The sequence below is a fragment of the Bubalus bubalis genome, chromosome 1 (assembly GCF_019923935.1).
Source record: "Bubalus bubalis isolate 160015118507 breed Murrah chromosome 1, NDDB_SH_1, whole genome shotgun sequence".
NCBI lineage: Eukaryota > Metazoa > Chordata > Mammalia > Artiodactyla > Bovidae > Bubalus > Bubalus bubalis.
In genome coordinates, this window is record NC_059157.1 from 187,913,904 (window position 1) to 187,923,028 (window position 9,125).

Sequence of the window (9,125 nt, forward strand, 5' to 3'; positions counted from 1 at the left end):
CTTAATGCCTGGTGTGGTGGTATTAGGAGGTGAGGCCCTCGTGAATGGTGTCAATGCCTTCACTGCTCACAACGCAGTGGCTCTTGGGAACCTGTTTCCTTGGAAACAGCCTAGATCTTCCTGCTTCCCTAAGGCCATCATGCTGGTCCCCCATCTCTCGGGATGCTGTAGCACCATCACACTGCCGTGAACACTGGCATCCAAGGGCTCAATGCTCAGTTGATGGTGACCAGAGAGCAAATCAGAATGACAGCTCATTTGCTGGCTGGGTTGGATTTACTGTTGGGAATTTCATGTAGGACAAGGCGTCTTCCAGGCTTGTCTCCAACTGGCCTCCCCAGCTGTGGTCACTCTACTCCCAGAATGTTCTCAATGTTGCCACACATGTACCCTCCACACCACCTTCAGTGTGAGGCCAGCAGAGACGGGCCAGAAGAGACAGCCTCCTGGTGCAAGGCAGGCCCACGCTTTTCTCCACGGGGTGAGCCTGACATCTTCACCTGGGTCAGAGGCCGAAAAGGACAAAGGTCATTGGTGCTGCAATGCCAAAGAATGCTCATACACAATTGCACTCATCTCACACGCTAGCAAAATAATGCTCAAAATTCTCCAAGTGAGGCTTCAACAGTATGTGAACAGAGAACTTCCAGATGTTCAAACTGGATTTAGAAAAGGCAGAGGAACCAGAGATCAAATTGCCAACATCTGCTGGATCATCAAAAAAGCAAGAGAGTTCCAGAAAAGCATCTACTTCTGCTTCACTGACTAAGCCAAAGCCTTTGACTGTGTGGATCACAACAGACTGTGGAAAATTCTTCAAGAAATGGAAATACCAGACCACCTTACCTGCCTCCTGAGAAATCTGTATGGAAATCAAGAAGCAACAGTTAGAACCGGACATGGGACAATGGACTGGTTCCAAATTGGGAAAGGAGTACACCAAGGTGTATACTGTCACCCTGCTTATTTAACTTATATGCAGAGTACATGATGTGAAATGCCAGAATAGATGAAGCACAAGCTGGAATCAAGATTGCTGGCAGAAATATCAATAACCTCAGATATGAAGAGGAACTAAAGAGCCTCTTGATGATAGTGAAAGAGAGTGAAAAAGTTGTCTTAAAACTCAACATTCAGAAAACTAAGATCATGGTATCTGGTCCCATCATGGAAACAATGGAAATGTTGACAGACTTTATTTTCTTGGGCTCCAAAATCACTGCAGATGGTGACTGCAGCCATGAAATTAAAAGGTGCTTGCTCCTTGGAAGAAAAGCTATGACCAATCTAGACGGCATATTAAAAAGCAGAGACATTACTTTGCCAACAAAGGTCCGTCTAGTCAAAGCTATGGTTTTTCCAGTAGTCATGTATGGATGTGAGAGTTGGACCATAAAGAAAGCTGAGCACCAAAGAATTGATGCTTTTGAACTGTGGTGTTTGAGAAGACTCTTGAGAATCCCTTGGACTGCAAGGAGATCAAACCAGTCAATCCTAAAGGAAATGAGTCCTGAATATTCATTGGAAGGACTGATGCTGAAGCTGAAGCTCCAATACTTTGGCCCCTGATGCCAAGAACTGACTCACTGGAAAAGACCCTGATGCTGGGAAAGATTGAAGGCAGAAGGAGAAGGGGGCAACAGGGGATGAGATGGTTGGATGGCATCACTGACTTGTTGGACATGAGTTTGGGCAACCTCCAGGAGTTGGTGATGGACAGGGAAGCCCTGGGCAACCTCCAGGAGTTGGTGATGGACAGGGAAGCCCGGCATGCTGCAGTCCATGGGGTGGCAAAGAGTAGGACACAACTGAGCGACTGAACTGATTATGGTTCTAAGAATGGGAGATTTAACCAAAAAAAAAAAAGTGGTTCAGGGTTAGGACCCTGTACTTCCACCACAAAGGACATACATCTATCCCTGGACGGGGAACTAAGATCCTGCCGTGAGGTGCAGCCAAAACCAAAGTACCCTTGGACGAAATTTGCTCCCACTCCCGCCCACCCCCTTAGGTAACCAAACACCCTCTGCAGTTGCTAGTTTATCCTGTATTTCTCTGCACAAGTGAGCAGGTATCTGTGTCTTTTCTTCGATCCCCATCCTTCTTACCTGAATGGGCCGTGCTACAGATGTACTCGTGTGTGCAGTCCTTACACGTATCAGTATGTCCCAGTAATCACTCTGCTTCTGTTCACAGAAATCGTCTTCATTCATGGGTACAGCTGCACCGTGTGGATACACCCTGTTTATTTAACCCTCCCTGTGTGGGCATTTGCACTGGTTCCAACATTTTGCAGTGACAAATCATCCTCAATAAATAACCTCACGGGTATGTGTCTTCATATTGTTTGACAAGTATCCTCAGGGTGGATCCCAATAAGTGGGAGGAGAAGGACATGAGTGCACCCGTGGTTTTGCTAGTTATTGCCACATTTCCCTCCAGAAGGGTTGGGCAGGTTTGCATTCCTTCTAGCAACCTACAGGAGGGCGTTTCCCCAGAGCCTCCCCATCCTACTGTGCAATTATTTAAGGTTTTGGCAGTGTGTGAGAAATAGTATCTTATTATGGTTTTAATTTGCATTTCTCTAGTTATGAGTAAGGTTGAACATATTTTTTCATGTTTGAGTCTCTTTTTTTTTTTTTGCAAACTATTTAGGTCTTTTTCCCATCTATCTGATTTTTAGTCTTTTGTCAATTTTTTTAAAGAGCTCTTGATACATTAAGTGTACTACAAAGGGACAGACAGAGACAACTCTTTGTAGTCTATGTTGTAAACATTTTCTCTGAGTTTTTTCAGTTCAGTTTTTATCGTTTATGGTGTTTTCTGTCATGCAAATATTTCTTATTTGTATGTAGTCAAATGTATCAAACCTTTTCCTTTATTGCCTCTGGATTTTGCGTCAGAGGCCCTCCCTACACCATAGTTAACAACAAATCCACCTCTCTTTTCTTCCATTCCTTGTGTGGACTCATTTTTTACTTCCTAATCTACTTGGATTTTATTCTTGTGTATAGAGTTATGCTGTTGTTCAGTCACTAAGTCATGTCTGGCTCTTTGCGATGCCATGGACTGCAGTATGCCAGGCTCGTGCATACCAAACTCTCCCGGAGTTTGCTCAAACTCATGTCCATTGAGTCGGTGATGCCATCCAACCATCTTGTCCTCTGTCCACCTCCTTATCCTCATGCCCTCAGTCTTTCCCAGCATCAGGGTCTTTTCCAATGAGTCGGCTCTTGCATCAGGTGGCCAAAGTATTGGAGCTTCAGCATCAATCCTGGTGAATATTCAGGGTTGATATCCTTTAGGATTGGCTGGTTTAATCTCCTTGCAGTATGGAAATAATTTTATCTTCTTCCAAATGACTTCCAAATGACAACTGTCCCAGCAGGTTCTCTAAAAGGCTCACCTTTACACCATAGTTGGAGTCATTCCCTTGTCACAGTTTCCACATAGACTTGGGGCTGGTTCTGCATTTTCTTCCCTGTTCTGCAATGTGCCTGCCCCAGCCTTTTCTACAGAGGCTTGATGGGGGGCATTAATACTGGTTAGGTCAGTCTCCCTCATTGTTTTTCCATGGTTTTCTGGCTATTTTTGTTTTTCCACATCAATTTCAGGATCAACTTGCCTGAATCCATGAAACAGCTAATATTTTTACTGGAATTGCTTTGAATGTGTAAAGTTGTGAAACGTCTTTGTAAAGCTGAGTCTTTCCGTCCAAAGAGATGTCTTTACATCTGTTCAAGTCTACTTCTGCATCTTTCAAGAGTGCTTTAAAATGGTCATTGTGGAGGTTTGTACATTGCTGGCTAAATTTATTCCTGAGTAGTTTGCTCCAACTGGAAATGAAATTTTTCTCGACTGTCTCACGTTTATTGTTCATATCTAGGAAGGCTACTGACTTTTTAATGTTAACTTGGGGTACAGCTACCTCACTGCCTTCCCTTTAAATCATGGATCCCCTAGGATTTTCCAGATACACTGTCATGTCATCTGCAATACAGATGACTTTACTTGTTTTTTTTACCAATTGTTATACCTCTTGTCTGAGACATGCAGATGGTAGGGGAGGTGGTGGGCATTTGTGCCTTGTTCGTGATCTTGGAGGAAATGCCTCTAGCCTCTCCATAAAGTAACCGATCGGCTTCAGGACTGAGGTGCATCATGTCAGATGCCTGTAAACAGCGTGAACGTGCTCACTGCCACTGAACTGTGCACCTAAAAATGGCTACAATGGCTTATTGCGTGTATATTTTACCATTTTTTAAAAAAAGATAGTTTCCTCAATTAATATTCTATCATGATACTGAATTTTATACAAGACCTGCTGCTGCTAAGTCACTTCAGTCGTGTCCAACTCTGTGCGACCTCATAGACGGCAGCCCACCAGGCTCCCCTGTCCCTGGGATTCTCCAGGCAAGGACACTGGAGTGGGTTGCCATTTCCTTCTCTAATGCATGAAAGTGAAAAGTGGAAGTGAAGTCGCTCAGTTGTGCCCGACTCTGTGCAACCCCATGGACTGCAGCCCACCAGGCTCCTCCATCCACGGGAGTTTCCAGGCAAGAGTACTGGAGTGGGGTGCTGTTGCCTTCTCCTATACAAGACCTATCCATGGAGAAAACTATGAATTTTTTACTTAGAGTTGTTAATGTGATATATGATAGTAATGGATTCCCTAATAATGAACAAACTTTACATTCTTAAAATAAACCCCCGTTACGATGTATTACTTTTGTGCTGGATGCCAGCTACTGCTGACACTTAGTACTTCTGCACTGTCGTGACACTGGTATGCAAGTTTTCCCCTTTATATTGTCTTTATCTGTTTTAAGTCCCTGATATTATCGTATTGGTAATGTCATAAAAGGAATTAGGAAGCTTCCTTTTCTACTCTCTGAACACTTATGGTGTTCTGGGACTATCTGGTCTTTGAAGCTTGGTAGAACTCCCCTGTGAATGCCTAAGACTTTTCTGGGGTAGTTTGTTGGTAACCTTCTGATGAACATTGTTGTTATTCAGTTGCTAAGTAGTGCTCAACTCTGTGACCCCATGGACTGCAGCACACCAGGCCTCCCCGTCCCTCAATTATCTCCCAGAGCTTGCTCAAACTCATGTCCATTGAGTAAATGATGCCATCCAACCATCTCACCCTCTGTTGTCCCCTTCTCCTTCTGCCCTCAATCTTTCCCAGCATCATGGTCTTTTCCAATGAGTCAGCTGTTTGCATCAGGTGGCCAAAGTATCGGAGCTTCAGGTTCAGCATCAGTCCTTCCAATAAATATTCAGGGTTGATCTCCTTTAGATTGACTGGTTTGATCTCCTTGCTGTCCAAGGGAATCTCAAGAGTCTTACGAACATCCTATTCTCATTTAACCACATATGAAGAGCTGTCCAATGAGCACCCACTAGACAAACCTGCTCCCACCTGTGCCACTGGCTTCAGGGTCTTTTGAATACTGAACTCTGTTAAGGCTCAGAGCAAGCTTCACACCAAGGCTCAGCTGCAGAGGGGCCCTGACCACATGGCACAGCACAGCCAGACTCAACCTGGCTGGATTCATGGCTGCAGGGCCTGCTAAGTCTGCTCTTGGGGTTAGATGGAGAAAACTGGAGAGTTGAGGTAAATCGTCACGTAAAACTAGGTCAAGGGCACTGTCTGCCGTGTCTGCTGTGTGAACAAGCCACTCATGGCAAAAAAGCATGAGGAAGCACGTTTGCAGTGGTCCCAGAACCACTTCACTGGAAAACTCACTGTCATTGGAAGATTTTATAAGCGAAGCAGACATTGCAAGCCAGGATGCTGTAACATGTCTTGTAGCCTTTTGACTTCTCTGGCTGACGGTCTGAGCTCGTAACCTCAAAGAACAGCGACCTAAGAGATGCTGAGTCAGGAACCACAGCTTCCAGGAGCCCTGACCTCCTCTGTTGCGCCCCTATCCATCCTGGCCACTCACATGCTCTTCTCCCTCCAGACACCTCCCACCACGTCAGGCCAGCAAAAATCAGAAAACAAAACACCCCGAGGAGCCATGAACACAGCTTTATTATTTTAGTTCTTTCATTTCTTTGTCATGGAATTGGAATCAGTGAAACAGAACATCAAATGTCAGGCTGTTGATTTTCTGCTTCAAAAACTGGCAAATCCCACTGTGAGTCTTAGCACCACTTTGCTTCCATTTCACAACTGAAAAAGCCAGGCTTGGGGGGAAAAAAACTAAAAGGCTTTTCATGGGGAGTCACAGTCTTCCCACTCCTCCGTCCCCACATCAGGTGAACTGGGCATGTCCCTGGTCCCACGCTTCTGCCTCTTCTTTCTAAACCAGCCATGTCAAAGGTACATAGGGTGGAGAAGGGCTTCCCTGGTGGCTCAGTGGTAAAGAATTTGCCCACAACGCAGGAGACACAGGTTCAGTCCCTGGGTCAGAAAGAACCCCAGGAGACAGAAATGGCAACCCACTCCAGTATTCTTGCCTGGAGAATCCCACGGAGAGAGGAGCCTGGTGGGCTACAGTCCATGGGGTCGCCAAAGAGTCGGACAGGACTCAGCAACTAAACAACAAACCAAATACAGTATGATACCCAAAAATCGTAAAAAGATTGATAAATCTGACTACCAAAAAAAGGCCATATTAAAAAGAAAGCATCTAGAAAGCTGGAAGTCAAACTGGAAAACACGCGCAATTCACATAACAGAGAATAGGCTAGAAAGATGTCTTTCAAGTTATCTCCCTCCCCCAGGGAACACTGCCTCTCAACAGGGCACAGGACTTTCATGGGCAGGTCAGAGATGAGAGACCTCGCTCATCACAAGACAAATGTGACCCGACTGCAGACCCCGAGGAGCACGAGGGCCCAGATACCCTCCCCCAGGACTGACTGGGAGCCTGGTCCTGGGGGCCTGAAGGCTCTGGGGGCCTGAAGACTTTGCACCCAAAGTAATTCTCCAGCCACAGCAGCAAAGGGAGGGAGATTCAGATGGAGGGGAATTCAGAGGTGGGGCAGCTGAGTTGAGGGCAGGGTGCTACAGAAGAAGAGATATCCAGGGGAGGGAAAGTTGCCGGGGGGCAGGAGGGGTGTCCCTCTGGTGTCTGTGCTCCAACACCAACCTGCTCAAACGTGGGTGATGTCCTCGAGGCTCACGTAAGCACTTCTGAGGACAGAACAATTTGCAGACCCAGAGTCACTTGAGGCCCCTCCAGCCAGCCCAGCGTGGAGAAACTTCATGAACACAGCGTTAAACAGGGATGTCCCGGAGGGTAGACCTCAGGAGAGAGGGGGGACACTCTCCCTCTAAAGGCTGCTCCAGACCCGCCCCAATGGGCTCAGAAACAGACCCCAAAAGGGTCAGCTTCATCCACAGGAGCTTAATTGATGGCCAGGAGAGAAACATCCTTTAAAGGAAGACGATAAAGCTCAGCATCCAACCATGAAAACACGACAGTATCAGGCGCCCAATGAAAAACTTCCTGCACATGCGCAGTACCAGGGAAACAGACGCAGTGAACAGGAAGTAAGTCAGCAGGAAGACCGGAAACGACAGACAAGATGGAATCAAAAGACAGTGGTTCTATCTGTGCACCGCATGTGTGAGGGTATTTTTTTAGAGTATGACAAGAGAAATGGAAGATTTTAAAAATTCAGTCAAGATTACAGAGATGAAGAATACAAAATCTGATACAGAAAACACTCAGCCTCAGTGGACAGCAGCTTAGATGCCACAGAAGAGATCAGGGAACTGAAGATGAGAAATAGAAACTGTCCACAATGAAGCACACACGGAAAAAGGCTGAAGGGAGATCACACGGCCTCGCTGACCTGGCGCCCACATCAAAAGTTCTGAAATACCATTACTGGAGTTGCAGGAAGGCAAGGAGAGCAGAGGAAGGGAAAAAAGATATTTGAAGAAACAATACTTGGAAACTTCCTAATTTGATTTTAAAAAAATGATAAATCCACAAATCAGAGAAACTCAACAAACCCTCAACAGGGTAAACATACACCTCCCCTGCCAAGCACATCATGTTCAAGTTACAGAAAACCAGTGATGAAGAGAACTTCAGAAGCTAGGAAAGGAAGGTGCATTGCGTCCAGTGGGGGAAATAAGGTGTATCAGTCAAGAAATAGAAACCACACAATAACAGGAGGAAAATTCCAATATAAGAAATTACAGTTACAGAAGACTGCCCACTAAAGTGTAAAGGACTTTAGTATATGTGCTGCCTAAGCAAGCACTGAAGTGTAATGAACTTTAAAAAACAGGGGAATGGGAGGCTTGAGGCAGAGGGCCCGAAAAGGAACGAGCTGGGAGAAGCGTAGCATCATGGACCTTGGGGGATGGCAGCATCCTGCAGGGAAGCAGTGGGGCGGAGGAATTCAGACCTCGTTTGCAGGGGCTCAGCTGTGATGCACCTGCTGATGGAGCTGCCAGGGTTCTGCAGGCCAGGGCTGGTGAGCAGAGAGCCCCTGCCAGGGTTTCAGCACGTCACTTGGGCAGGGGAACAAAGGTTCCCTGGGAGCTGGGCATGGTACCGGGCACATGCCAGGACACTTCCGGGTAGGGTGCTGTGGACGCTCACTGGCAGCCACAGTGGGGTGCCAGAGCAGCCTGTGCTTCTGGCAGGCACATCAGAGCCCAGGAAGGCAGGACTCTGGGCTCCAGCAGCCCCATCCTCCTGCAGCACCCTCCAGTGACCACACCTGCTGCCAGGGCATGAAGCCAAGCACAGACTTTGTACATGGACACCAAGGCCACCAGAACAGAGGAAAACAGGTACCACGGAGATGAGGCAGGGCCATCTCCAAAGAAACAAAAATGAAAGGACTAAGATGTGCACCCAGAACTACGTCCCATGAAAACACCCTTCCACAATAAAGGTCACACAGCAGTTCACCGGAGTTCACGGCTTTTCCAACAAGGGGTGCTGGGGCAGGCACGTGTTCACAGTCAGAGACCACGACCTCACACCTTACATACAAACTCACTCACAATGGACCAGGGGCTGAAGTGTAAAACATCAAACTATGAAACATCTATAACACAACAGGAGAAAATCCTTAGGGGCTAGGGCCAGGGAAAAGGGTTCTGGCCACCAAAAGTCCATCAAAGGAAAAACCTGATAAACTGGATC